This window comes from Octopus bimaculoides, chromosome 10 (genome assembly GCF_046866305.1).
Source record: "Octopus bimaculoides isolate indiv1 chromosome 10, ASM4686630v1, whole genome shotgun sequence".
Classification (NCBI taxonomy): Eukaryota; Metazoa; Mollusca; class Cephalopoda; order Octopoda; family Octopodidae; genus Octopus; species Octopus bimaculoides.
This window is the reverse complement of record NC_142937.1, coordinates 20355046-20369286: the sequence shown is the minus strand read 5'-3', so window position 1 is coordinate 20369286 and position 14241 is coordinate 20355046.

Sequence of the window (14241 nt, the reverse complement as noted above, 5' to 3'; positions counted from 1 at the left end):
AATAAGTTTCCCAGTTTGAAGACAACATAAGGATAGCGATATTTCTTCTTCCTCTCACCTGTCTGGGAAACCATGGAGTTTATCCTCCATCCCCGTCTAATTCAGAAAAAAAAGACAAAAACTCGTTTTGGTGGATGAAAATCTATATAGATAAATAAATAAAGCATCAATATGGATATACCAAATACATTTTCTACATCACATAGAGTAAGTAATTGAATGCATTTTACTAGATATTACAGCGACTAAGACCTGAAAAGAATCGGTTGCTATATAAATATATTAAACATATTTCATTTACCTCTAATTTTTGTATGATTTTGTATGGCTATATATTTCTGCCTACATTACATACCATTCATCATGTATCGGGTTTTATGCTTTAACTAACACGTAAACTATCCAGCATATATACTTTACCACCTACAAAAGAAAATTATTAAAAAAAATTTTGGTTGATAGAGAAATATATATGAATTATTTATTGCGTTGTTTAGTGATCGTTAATAAAATATTTTGATTTCCTAACAACCACAGGTCCTCTTGAGAGTCCAGAAAGACAAATTATTGAATAAGTAATTGAGATAAAAGCGGAAATGCTTAATGTTTTGTAAGCTGGATGTACTGAAAGATGGTGGTTTATTTTTGATAGTGGTGAAGTTTAACTTGCTCAGTTCAAGTGTGATGACTGGAATTAGATTAAACGATATTCACGTGCGCTGCAAATTTTTCTCGTAGATATTTCACATCGACGTATATGACACCACACAATCGCACGCACATGTACACATTTTATCATATGTATTTATGTGTATATATACTATGTACAGGAAACATTTTTACCACTTCTATACACCATTTTCCTCGAATAATCGAACCGCAACTACACTATCTTTATATATTTTATATTTTTATTTCTAGTTTCATTCTATTATTTCCCTCTATATTCTCTATCTCCTCCTTTTCCATAATAATTCCTTATTTCGAACTCAAATATAAACTTCTATTTAACCATCTCGCATCATCTCTGATGAAGGTATATCCATAATATCCCAGAAACAACTGTAAGACTATATCTATATCTATTTCCTTATGAATGTCCTGAAAATAATATGGATATAAATGAAGTGTTCAGGTGGAGAGTAATAACTTGTCGATAAACTTTTAGCTTGGAATTTTTTATATCGCTATCAAACGAATCACACTTGGAAGAAGAGTGTGTGTTTATATGAAAAATAGTGACGATCTGTGTCGGTGAGAGGGCTACAAATATATCGATTATTCTATGTGAATGTGTGCAATATGGAATAAATTTAGTGCTAGTACTTACCACACAACAGTGAAGAAGTCACTGTTTTCGAGAACCAGCATCAGTCTTTATAGGAGAGAGAATAGAATACGTGAGATCCCTTATACAAATGTCTAATGAATGTATTAGGGGTAACGAAATATAATGTTGCATTTCATGCAATGAGTTCAAATTTGCATAACACATTTCGTAAATATATTTAATCATTCAAAATGTAATCGCTATCGTTAGTAATAGCATTTTTACATCTCAAAACCTGATTTCTTTTCCTTTTTATTCGACAGGCCAAGAAAAATAAGGTTTTTTAGAAGAGGAAAATATTTGTAATGTTTATCTCTATGCATCTATGCAAAAAGCGGGAATTTTTTTGAGTCGCTCTCGGTACACTTGTATAAAACGGAATAAAATTCAGCACTGAATATATTCTGGATATATATTTAATTAATAAATTCCATAATGGGATAAAACTCTTTTACAAGAATTTTATCAGGAAGCTAGTGTGTAAAAAATTCATAAGGGAAAACCATCATTTTTTTATTCCCAAGAATATAATTATTCATTTATATTTATATAAGGGCATTACTACAGAATAATGTCACACACTAGACTTCCCAAATAAACACATTTTTTTAACCGAATGCGAGGAAAAGCAACTCTAAAAGAACCCAACCTTTTTAACAAAATGAACTCAACTATATATCGAACGATTTCACGATTACCAGAATAAAATCTAGCTTTCGCTCATCAGTATAGTACGGTACAGACATATAAAAATAAACAAAATCGTCACCTTACCAAAACTTACCAAAATCATAGTTTAGATTATGTTGTATCTGTGAAATACAGTTTTCTTGTATTTGTCTCAGAAATTGGTCTATGTTTGTAATGGTAAGTAGAGGCGTGTGCTAGGAATGTGGCCTGGGTGCCAAGAGGGTGGCAACCCGACAAAGCTTGGGAATTCCTGGAGTAGACCAATCAAACTCTATCTTAATGCACCGGAAAAAAATAACCATGAAAATGTAAATGATGACTCAAGGCACGCGCTCATAAATACAGTTGTATAACGAATAAAATTAATAAAACCAAACAAACTGGATATGTTCTCGTGTTTTGCTTTATTAAAACAAAACAACAGAACATATCCATTATGTAATGGAAATAACCGAAGAGGAAGAAATAAATATAGTTTTTATGTAAATGAAAGATTGTTTCAAAACATAGTTTACAGACGTCTGTGTTAGTTGAAGTATTAAGCAATGAACTGAGGTCATTAATGCAGCGCTTTAACGTTTATGGAACATTATTAATTTCAAATGTGTTCCATTAATTTATTCAAATACTGGTCTGAAGCATCGTCACCGCCATCATCATCAGCAGCACTGTCTTCTTCCTCTTCCTCTTCCTCTCCTCATCACCGTCATCTTCACCAAGATGATGATGATAATCATCATAATCATTTCCATCGTCATCATCAACACCAAGATAATCGTCGTTGTCATCATTTTATTTTTCTGCATTAGAATCATCATCATCGTCGTCATCATCATCATCATCATCATCATCATCATCATCATCATAGTCATCATAGTCATCATTCTATTTACTGTGTTAAGAGCATCTCTATCATCATCATCATCACCATCACCATCATCACCAAATCCACCACCACCACCACCACCATCATCATCATCATCATCATCATCATCATCATCATCATCATCATCATCGTCATCGTCATCATCATCATGACCAATATCATCGTCATAGTCATCCCCTTCAATTTCATCGTCAGCATTCTTTTCGTCATCGTTGTCATTTCACAATTCACAGAGTCATCATCATGATCCTCTCATCGTCATCGTCATCAACATCATCATCATTATCACCACCATCGTCGACCTCGTCGCCGCCGCCATCGTTGTCGCCGCCACCGTCGTCGGCGCCGTCGTCGTCGCCATCGCCATCACCATAATCATTATCATCACGAGGAACTTCTCTGCCTACAAACACAGCACAAAATATCTGAATATGAAAAAATAAAATGAAATAAAATAAAATAAAGAGTAAAAAAAAAGTAAAACAAAATATCCGACACCTAGTTTAGCATTAGCAGTGACACTTAACATTAGTTGTGTAGTAATCAAAAATAGTCGATAAATGGTGAACGGTCATCGATGTGATTGGGGGGACGGGTCAGAGCAATTATTTTAAAAGAAATTATTGAATGCTAATGTTCAATTTCTTTGCAATACATGATTAGCCAATAAATTAGATTATTTTTTTCTCAGACATCATTAAGCTACTATCTAAAATTGGTTTGGAATTAATATGTCTTGTGCGTGTGTGTGAGAGGGTGGGGTACATGCGTGTGTGTGTACGTGGGTGCGTGATATCCATGGGTATTATTTTTCCAAAGCAGGGTAGGTAATTTATGCGTGTATTTTTTTTTCCATTCCAAAGAGTCTGGAAAATAATTTCCCTGTTTGGTAATAGTATTGTATGGTTCAAGATTAACTTTTGACTCAATTTTTTGTATTTTCTACGCTTACTTGTTTGATTGGATGATTGCCGTGATAGACACCTTTCAACAACGTTGTTTTTTCTTTTTGTTTTAATATATATTTTCTTCTTCAATAGATAGAGAGAAATCTATTAAGATTCTCTTTTCTTTTCATAACTTACGAAATGTAGTTATATTCTTAGAAGTATAAAAATATATATAGGAGCAAGAATCACTCCGGTGAGCAACGTTTTACTAGAAACGCAAGTATTTTATTGGCGGTGAGCTGGCTGAATTGTTAGTACGCCGGGTGATATGCTTGGCGGCATTTCGCTCATTTTCACGTTCCTCCGAGGTTGAATTTATCTTTCATCCATCCGAACGCGATACAACGGTCAAACTAAAGGGTTTTACCCGTGCGAAAAAGAAAGGAAAAAAGAGTGTAATGGGTGTAAAGCAATTTGCTCTAAACGAATATGAAAAAAATGCGCGCTCGCGAACCTGGAGAGTCTTCTCTCCCATTCGCGCTCCTCTCCCGCATTCCCCGAGTCCTTTCCGATAGGACTCGGAAAGTTGACATCGTGAATGTTCCGAGTCGTCTCACCACAGCCAAAAACAAAAAAAAGACAGTCTCGGATGTTTTCTAGGGCTCTATCTAATGCTTCCAAACCTCCCTTGTGAGCCATAGTGCACTCATCCCAGACGATTAGATGACACATATTAAGTATCTGCCCCTGATCTGAGCTTTTGCTGATATTGCATGAAGGTATCTCGGATGCTGCTAAATTGAGAGGGAGTTTAAAAGTCGAGTGTGCTGTCCTGCCACCGGGTAACAAAGCAGCTGCAATCCCAGAGGAAGCCACAGCTACCACGATGTCCTGGTGATGCCTAACTTTGCAATAAAAAGCTTCGTAATAAATGTTTTTCCTATCCCTCCAGGAGCATCCAGGAAGAAGATTCGTCCCTCGCGTTGGCGTACACTGTTAATAGTTCTGTAGGCTAGCAGCTGGTCCGGAAGTAATTTAGACTCGTTTTCAGCAATGTACTTTGAAAGCGCTTGAGTGTCATAGGATGTTTCCCGAATGACAGTAGTGGGAAGGCTATTTGACCCTGACCTGAATGTTTGTGGCCTACGATATGTGGACAATTCATTACCACTCAGTGTAGCAATTCTGTCTTCAATGTCAATGAGAGTTTTGTTGTAGACTTCATCACTGATACCCTCCATGTCAGGATAGAACAGTTGAGCTCGCCGCTTAAAGTCTTCAGCCAGGTTGTCCCTGTATTTGAGCCATAGAGTGGCAGGATCACACAGTTCGCATGTCTGTAGTAATACTGCTAATAGTGCTCTGAGGCTTACAGGTGATTCTGATAAAGCAGCTCCTCCCAACGTTGAATCCCATTGTGCACCATCTTCTAACAGACCTTGTCGATAGTAGACTTCTTGTATGTTGTGCAAACATGCCCATGAACGGTTTTTAGGGCTTGGAAACACGCTGGCCCTCTGACCTCATGCAGTAGTAGACGGAGGTAGATGCACTCTTGTTGAGTGGGATACACTGTGTATACTCGTCGAAGGCAAGTGTCAAACTTAATGCCAGGTTATCCATGAACATTTTGACCTGTTTTCCTTGGGGCCCATTTTTTTCCCTATTCCAAGTGTAGTACGATGGAATCTGTGGATACAGCAAGGTTTGAGCGAATGGATCAACTTTACAAAGCTTGAAGAATGCAATGAACGAGCTATCCCTTGTTTCCTCTTCCAACAGAGAAGCATTAGCATCGGTGAAGTAAACCCTTTGGCCGTTTTCCAGGTGCACTGCAAGTTGTGTCTCCCTGACACCTCGTTCCCGAGCGTTAGCGCGCGTTTTATTTCATATTCATTTAGAGCAAGTTGTTTTACACCTATTACACTATTTTGCTCTTTTTTTTTTTTTTGCTCGGGTCAAATACTAGAGTTTAAAGGACATGGTTTGACGATGTGAATTTTCCGAGTCCTCTCCTCCACTCCTCTGTTCGTGAGCGTGCATCTTTTTTCATATTCGTTTACAGCAAGTTGTTTTACTTCTATTATACTATCAATTTTCTTTTTTTTTTCCTTGGGTAAAACCCTTTAGTTTGACTGATAAAACAAGTACCATTCGAGCACTGGGGTCGACGTAATCGACTTAACTTGTCCTTGAAATTGCTGGCCCTGTGCCAAAATTTGAAATGAATATTATCATTATAAAGGTGACGATCTCGCAGAATCGTTAGTACACGAGGCAAAATGGTGAGCGGCATTTCGCCGTCCTTACGTTCTGAGTTCAAATTCTGCTGAGGTCGACTTTGCTTTTCATCCTTACGGGGTGGAGGAAATGAGTACCAGTTGAGTATTGGTGTCGATGTAATTGATTTATTCCATCTCACGAAATTGCTGGCATTGTGCCAAAATTTGAAACCATTATTATTATTATTATTATTATTATTATTATTATTATTATTATCATTATCATCAACACCGCCACCACGACCACTACCATCATCATCATTATCATCCTCATCATTATTATTATTATCATTATCATCAACACCGCCACAACCACCACGACCACTACCATCATCATCATTATCATCATCTTCATTATTATTATTATCATTATTATTATTATTATTATTATTATTATTATTATTATTATTATTATTATTATTATTGTTATTACTATATGGCAGAATCGTGACCGCGCCGGGCAAAATGCTTTGCGGCATTTCCTTGGTCCTTACGTTCTAATTTCAAATTCCACCAAGATCGACTTTTCCTTCCATCTTTTCGTATTCGTTCAAATAATTAGTAGTTGATTACTGGGGTCGATGTAATCGACTAGTTTCCTCGCCTTAAAATTGCTGGCCTTGCTCAAGGATCTGAAGCCGTGGTTTTAAATGCACACATTATAATGCACAGTACATGTTATATTTGGAACATTTCATTTCCCGAGCTCCAGTTCATCACCACCTCCAAAGCATTTTTTCCATTCAATGGTTTACTTAAGTATTCCTTTATCCGTTGTTCTTCGAGGATGCGATTCACAAAGCATAAACCTCATGATGAACTCCGCCTTGGATGACAATCCTTATGACGACCAAAATCAAACTAGAATTATCTGCATCGCTTCATATCTCATTCACTTTCAATGAAGAAATAAGAACGATTTTTCCGTATCCTAGGAACGAAAAATCTTTCAGCAATTTCTCGCCATACAATCAATTCTTCATTTAGTTGTATTGTTTGATAGAGGCATGGCAGTAAATAAATTCTAGTCCTTTTTTTTTCCTACACAGAATTCCTACGATTATCCCTACTGGCAGTAATGGAGCCAATCTTCCCATGTTTGTCACAATATTTACGGATCAAAATGGTTTTAACTTTTTCTTTTTAGCAATCACTTAATCTTTTTATCCCTGATATCTTCGCTTATAGTACGCTGAATATTATTTGAATTGTTGTGAACCATATATCGATATTGAATAGAAAATAGGTTTCTTCCTATTCAATAAATTGGAAAAGACAAAGAAACGAATGGATAAGAATGTTGATCCAAAAAATTAAAACAATTTTTGACTTGATTTATAATCTTAAAAATACACACCAACATCGAAAAAAGATTTAGTTAACGACAAATAATTAAATGAACATTCATAATTATACAAGAAGTTGCAAACAAAAACAAATCAGAAAATACATGACTGAACTCGTGGCACGTTGTCTGTTATGACAGATTTAGCTGCTGCTGCAAATTATATAAACATATACAGATCACTGTTATCTCTCCACCAACCTCTGCGGCACATTCTGTGCTCTTTCTGCACACCGGATAAAACCAAGTTCATATAAACTACAATAATTTATTAAAACATATTTTTATATTCATGTAACTCCTATTCAAACATTCCCTATGGGTTGAAATTATTTCCATAGCCTTGGACCGTAGCTTTGGATTGTCTGTCTAAACCTCAGTAAGGCCATGTCATGATGATTTCACATGGGCTCTGAATATGCTAGAAATAACAGGTAAATATCTTTCCAATTGTACCGTGTTACCTTAAACGAAAAACTACGTTACATTAGTATTGGAACATAAATAACCATGAGGCTACACTCTCGAACTAATACAACTTTCCACACTTGCAGTGTCAGTACAAGCTAACCGATTCAGACTCTACCCATTCAGATATTCTAACAACGATTTACGGCAGTTTGTTAGGTTTGACTTGAGTCAACTTCTTTGAGTAACACGTTTGTGCTCGTGCTTGTGATAGGCGTCCAGAGCCGATCCATCCACTTCGCTCTCTTTTCTGGATTCCTTTTCCTTTGTTTCCTTCCTCGCCCTCGAGCTGCTCTCCCGCCAAACGAATGTCTTCTTCGTTCAATTCATGTCCGTGCTCGTGCGCTTGCTCGATATTCGGAGCTGATAACAACGGCCTCACCGCTTCTTCTACTCCTTCTCCTGCTTGCTTTTTCTACTGCCATCCACCTGAAGCCGTGACCGCCTCGAAAGAAGTGTGGTAGATACTCTACTAAGCACGTCACTCCGAATGTTAAGTCGAATCGTATGCGAGTGATCCGTTTCGTCTCGATTTTCTCGAGCAAATCGGGCAGGAGGTCGACGACGACGGTGGGGCCGCCGCCGTTGCAGTTCCAGGATGGCAATTTCGCCGGCGACGCTACCGCTCGCCGCGCGGCCGCTGTGTGCGACCTGGAAACGCCGAGCTAAGGCATGGGCCTTATGGTTGAGACACTTTTGGATAACAACTCGGATCCGGCTACGGTCCCGGCTTAGAGTTGTTCAACAGTTATCGCACCCGGGCAGCCTGGCGCCACCGCTCTATCGAGCGAGTGCGCAAGCGTTCCTCTGACTGGACAGGATAGAGTTGACGTTGCCGGCGCCTGCGCAAATGTAGCAGAGGCATCAGCGATAGCGACGGACGACGAGCGAACGCGAGATGCATAGCTACAATAAGACTTACCTGTCTCACCACTGTCTAGACCCGGCTCATTTTCGCTATTAGTGTATGAACAACCCAACGCTCTGCGAATTCTGCTTCGCAATGATAAGAAGAGCCGACATCGAAGGAACAAAAACTACTTCGCTGTGAACGCTTGACTACCATAAGCCAGTTGTCCCTTTGGTAACATTTCAGACACCTCTCGGTGGACGCATAGCTTGACTGACGCTCTTCGGAAAGGATTGATGGGCCACGCTTTCATGTCCGTATCCATACTGAAAATCGAGATCGAGCAATGTTTTGCCCGTTTGCAATATGTTTGGTTTCCGTCCACGCTGAGCTCACTGCGTCACGGTTTCATAGAAGTATCACCCCAGTCAAACTCACCGACCGACTAAAGGTCGCGCATCGGTTACGCCCGTGCCAACAGTGGCGTTCGACATGCACCACGCGCTTTGAACCAAATAATGAACCACTGCTCGGTGACGGCTCGATCCCTTCCCAGAGTGATCGATGGTGATGATAATGGCGGTGAAGACGATGTGATGGTAATAATGATGATGATGATGGTGGTGATGGTAGTGGCGATGGTGGTGATGTTGTAGGTGGTGGTGGAGGAGGAGAAGGATGGCGATGATGAAGTTGATGAACACGAAGACGGCAACAGGACGTTGATGAATACGCCGCCGCCGATGATGATAATCATTATGATGATGATGATGATGATATGGAGGCCGATGACACAACGATAATGACGACAATGACGATGGTGGGGGCGGTGGTGGTGGTGATCGTGATGGTGATGACGTTGATGATAATGATGATGATGATGATTATGATGATGATATTCTCAAGCCGATATCGACAGTTAATATCATTAGTAGAATCTAAAATTCCAGCAGAATTCTTGTCGTCAGTAATTAGATTAGACTAGCAGAGCTTCAAGTAAGAATGAAATCCCTTACATTTAAATGACAGCGAATCATTGTCGAAGTCATGTCTCATCTGTTAAAATGTTTGCCATCAGTTGGCTGTGTACGTTGTTTGTTTACACTCACAACATTGCAGCCTCTGTTTTTCTATAATGTTAGAAAGTAAATACGATGCGACATAAAAAAAAAAGATGGCGGCTGAGTCAAAGAGTCAAAGTAAAGTATTACAAAGACAAACTGAAGAGAAAAGAAAAGGAAAAAGAATTGTTATAATGACATGTAACATCAGCAGACCGATGTTCATTCGTCAGGAGCGTATGTTTGTGTGGCTGAGTGTCTGTGTATATAACTGTGCAGGAACAAAGAGACACAAAGAGAGAGGGGAGAGAGAGAAGAAGGCAGAGGAAGAGAGAGATAGAGAGAGAGAGAGGAGGAGGAGGAGGAAGGGAGAGAAAGTGGGAGAAAGAGAAAGAGAGAGGGTGGGAGAGATGTGTATGTGTATTTTCTGTCTTTTCATCTGACTGTCGCCATGCTGGGGCACTAGCCTGGAGGTTTTTAGTCAAACAAATCGACTCCCGATCTTATTTGTTTTTAAAAAAGACTAGTACCTATTCCATCGGTCGATTTTGCCGAAAGGCTAAGGTGTGGGAACGTATATGCAGCAACCGCTGTTGTCAAGCAGTGATGGTGGTGGTGGTGTTGGTGGTGAAACAACGACAAAAAGACACAAACGCATGGATACATACATATGTGTGTGTGTGTGAAGGCATGTGGCTTAGTGGTTCGGTCATTCTGCTCACGATAGTAAGGTCGTGAGTTCAATTCGCGGCGACGCGTTGTGTCCTTGAGCAAGACACTTTATTTCACGTTGCCCCAGCCCATGCAGCTAGCAAACGTGAGTAGTACCTGTATTTCAAAGGACCAGCCTTTCAAAGGACCAGCCTCTGTGTTACGCTGAATCTCTCCGAGAACTACGTTTAGGGTACATGTCTCTGTGGAGTGCTCAGCCACTTGCACGTTAATTTCACCCGCAAGCTGTTCCGTTGATCGTATCAGGTGGGTCCCTCGTCGTCGTAACCGACGGAGTGCTCATATATATATATATATATATATATATATATATATATATATATATATATATATATATATATATATATATATGTATGTATATATATGCAAAAAATGCAACAGAACGCGATAGAGGACAACAAAACATCCGGAGAGATAGACAAGAAAAAAAAGGCAGACAGGAAAAACAGCAATTAGGAAAGAAAGGACGGGTCATTCGCGCCCTTCCTTCGTCAGTCAAGCCATCAGATGTTCTTACAGTTTCGGGTAGTATATATACGACAGGCTTCTTTCAATTTCCTCTAATAAATCCATTCACAAGTCTTTTTGTCGACTTGACCTTATAGTAGAAGACACTCTTCTAATGTACCACGCAGTGGGACTGAACCTGGACCATGTAGTTTCATTCACTTCACACCCATGTCTATGCATATATGTATATATATATATATATATATATATATATATATATATATATATATATATATATATATATATATATATATATATATATATATATATATATATATAAATATATATATATATATATATATATATATATATATATATATATATATATGTATATATACATATATATATACAGGGGTTGGACAAAATAATGGAAACACCTTAAAATCTCAAACAAATTTATTTTAATATGGGGTAGAACCACCTATGGCTGTAATTACAGCTTCAATTCTACGAGGTATTGACTCATACAAAGTTTGAATTGTTTCCAAAGAAATGTTTGTCCATTCTTCATCTACAACGGTCTCCAGTCCTTGTAGTGATGATGGTGGACGATATCGACTCCTTACTTGTTTTTCTAAAATGTATCATAAATGTTCAATAATATTGAGATCTGGGGACTGTGGTGGCCAGATAAGATGTGCAACTTCACTAGAATGATCCTCGTGCCATTCAGTAACAATTTTAGCTGTGTGAATTGGTGCCTTATCATCCTGAAAGATTGTGTTTCCTTCTGGAAACAGTTCCACAACCATAGGATGAATTTGATCAGATAAAATGCTTAAATATTCTTGACTATTAATTCTGCTATGAAGGGAAACCATTGGGACAGCGGATTTCCAAGATATAGCCCAGCGCGAGATTATCACAATTCCTCCTCCATGTTTAACAGTTGGAAGAAGGCAGTCTGGGTCAAATGCTCCTTCTGGCTGTCTCCACACGTATACTTGGCCAGTGGTCGGAAATAAGGTAAAGGATGGCTCGTCCGAGAAAATAACATTCTTCCATTGCTCTATGGACCAATTCTGTAGGGTTTACTCCACTGTAAACGCTTTGCAACGTTTGTTGAAAAGGGTCTTTTTCTGATTGCAGCGCTCCCGTGAAATCCGGCTTTGTGCAGCTCCTGGCGAACAGTTTTTGTGGAAATTGGGTTCTCGAGGTGGTCATTAAGCTCTGCAGTAATTTTGGGAGCTGTACTTTTGTGATTGTTTCTAACAATTCGCGTAAGAACCCGACGATCCCTATCTGAAAGTTTTGGTTTTCTTCTGGGGATTTGCTTCGACGAGGAGGTTTTTCCCTTTTTTTCAAAGGCTGTTATTACTTTCGAGACAGTACTTCTTGATACACCAAGCATTTCGGCTGTTTTCGTTATCTTAGCGCCTGCCATACGAGCACCAACAATTTGAACTCTCTGAAAGTCCGATAGATCTTTCACTGTAATGAATTTTAATTACTTTTTTCGGATGACATCTGAAAAGAAACAGTAATTTTAGTGAAACATATTAAGCAACACTAATAATAAATAAAAAAAAAAACGTAAAAATAAACAAGATTGACGGTTTTAGAGATATTTCAAAATTATGATGCTAGGTGTTTCCATTATTTTGTCTAACCCTTGTATATATAACATATGGTATAATTATAAATAGAAGCAACTTTAGCTATTTCTCTGCACACTGAAAGAAAATGAAGAATAACCATAATCGATTTTCAAATCTTAATGTGTTCTCATAAGATGCGTCTACACCATTCTGAAAGCCACCAGAGAAACAAGCAGTCAAACTATCTATATATTCAACAAATACAACCGGTACTCTAGGAAGGAGTCCCCAATTTGCATACCGAAAGTGTTTAAAACTGTAAATACCAGCGGCCTGTCAAAGGTGATCTAAGTCCATACAGTATCAAGGTATGATATAATAAATATGTAACATACGGTATAATTATATATATATATAGGCGCAGGGGTGGCTGCGTGGTAAGAAGCTTGCTTCTCAACCACATGGTTCCGGGTTCAATTCTACTGTGTTGCAAATTTGACAAGTGTCTTCTAGTTTAGACTCGGGCCGACTAAAGTCTTGTGGGTGGATTTGGTAGACGGAAGGTGAAAGAAGCCCATCGAATATATATATATATATATATATATATATATATATATATATATATATATGTAACTTTTATAAGTAATATTCTAAAAGAATATATAACTGAACTTATGTTGAGTGCTCAATTATATATATTTATCTATTTTTTAGATTATTTATCTATTTTTAGATTTTTATATGTATTAATATTTATATTCCGTATATTTATGTTTTAAACTTTTAAATTTATTATGCTACCATGTTATGTTGGATGTATATCTTTCAAAATTCAAAATATTAAATATTGATTTCCTGAATATATTATTGATGAGTTTATTAATTTATTAATAATATAAACACACACACACACACACACACACACACACACACACACACACACATACACATACACACACGCACGCACACACACACACACACACACACACACACACACACACACACACACACACACACACACACACACACACATATATATATATATATATATATATATATATATATATATATATATATATATATATATATATATATATATATATATATATTCATTTGTGTGTCAGAGTTTGTCCTCCCACTGTTGCTTGACAACCGATATTGGTATGTTTATATCCACGTAACTTAAGAGTTCGGCAAAAATGTATATAGATACATATATGTGTGTGGAATTTTTCGTTGAAGACGAATTATGAATGTTCAGGTTTTGCTGAACGGCCAGCACAAATCATTTGTTTGTACTGCTCAGATGTATGTGCTGTGTATTAGCTCACTTCCTCCATTAAATCGTTGCCATGTGCGATCGCACAGCAACGTTTCATGGAAAGCTTTTGCTCAGGGACACAACACACCACTCGGTAAAGGAACTTTAAGCACTATGTGGCGGCCATGAGCGCAACACCCTAACCACTACACCATGTCCTTCTTGTCATATATTCACATACATATATACATGAACACAGAGAGACAGAGAGAAACGTATTAACATGGTTGTGTTGTTAAGCTCACTTTACAACTTCATAGTTTCTCACGGAGGAAACCATGAAAGAAATCTCTTGCTAGTCTTTGTGTTGTCACCACCGCACACCAAGTATCCTGAAT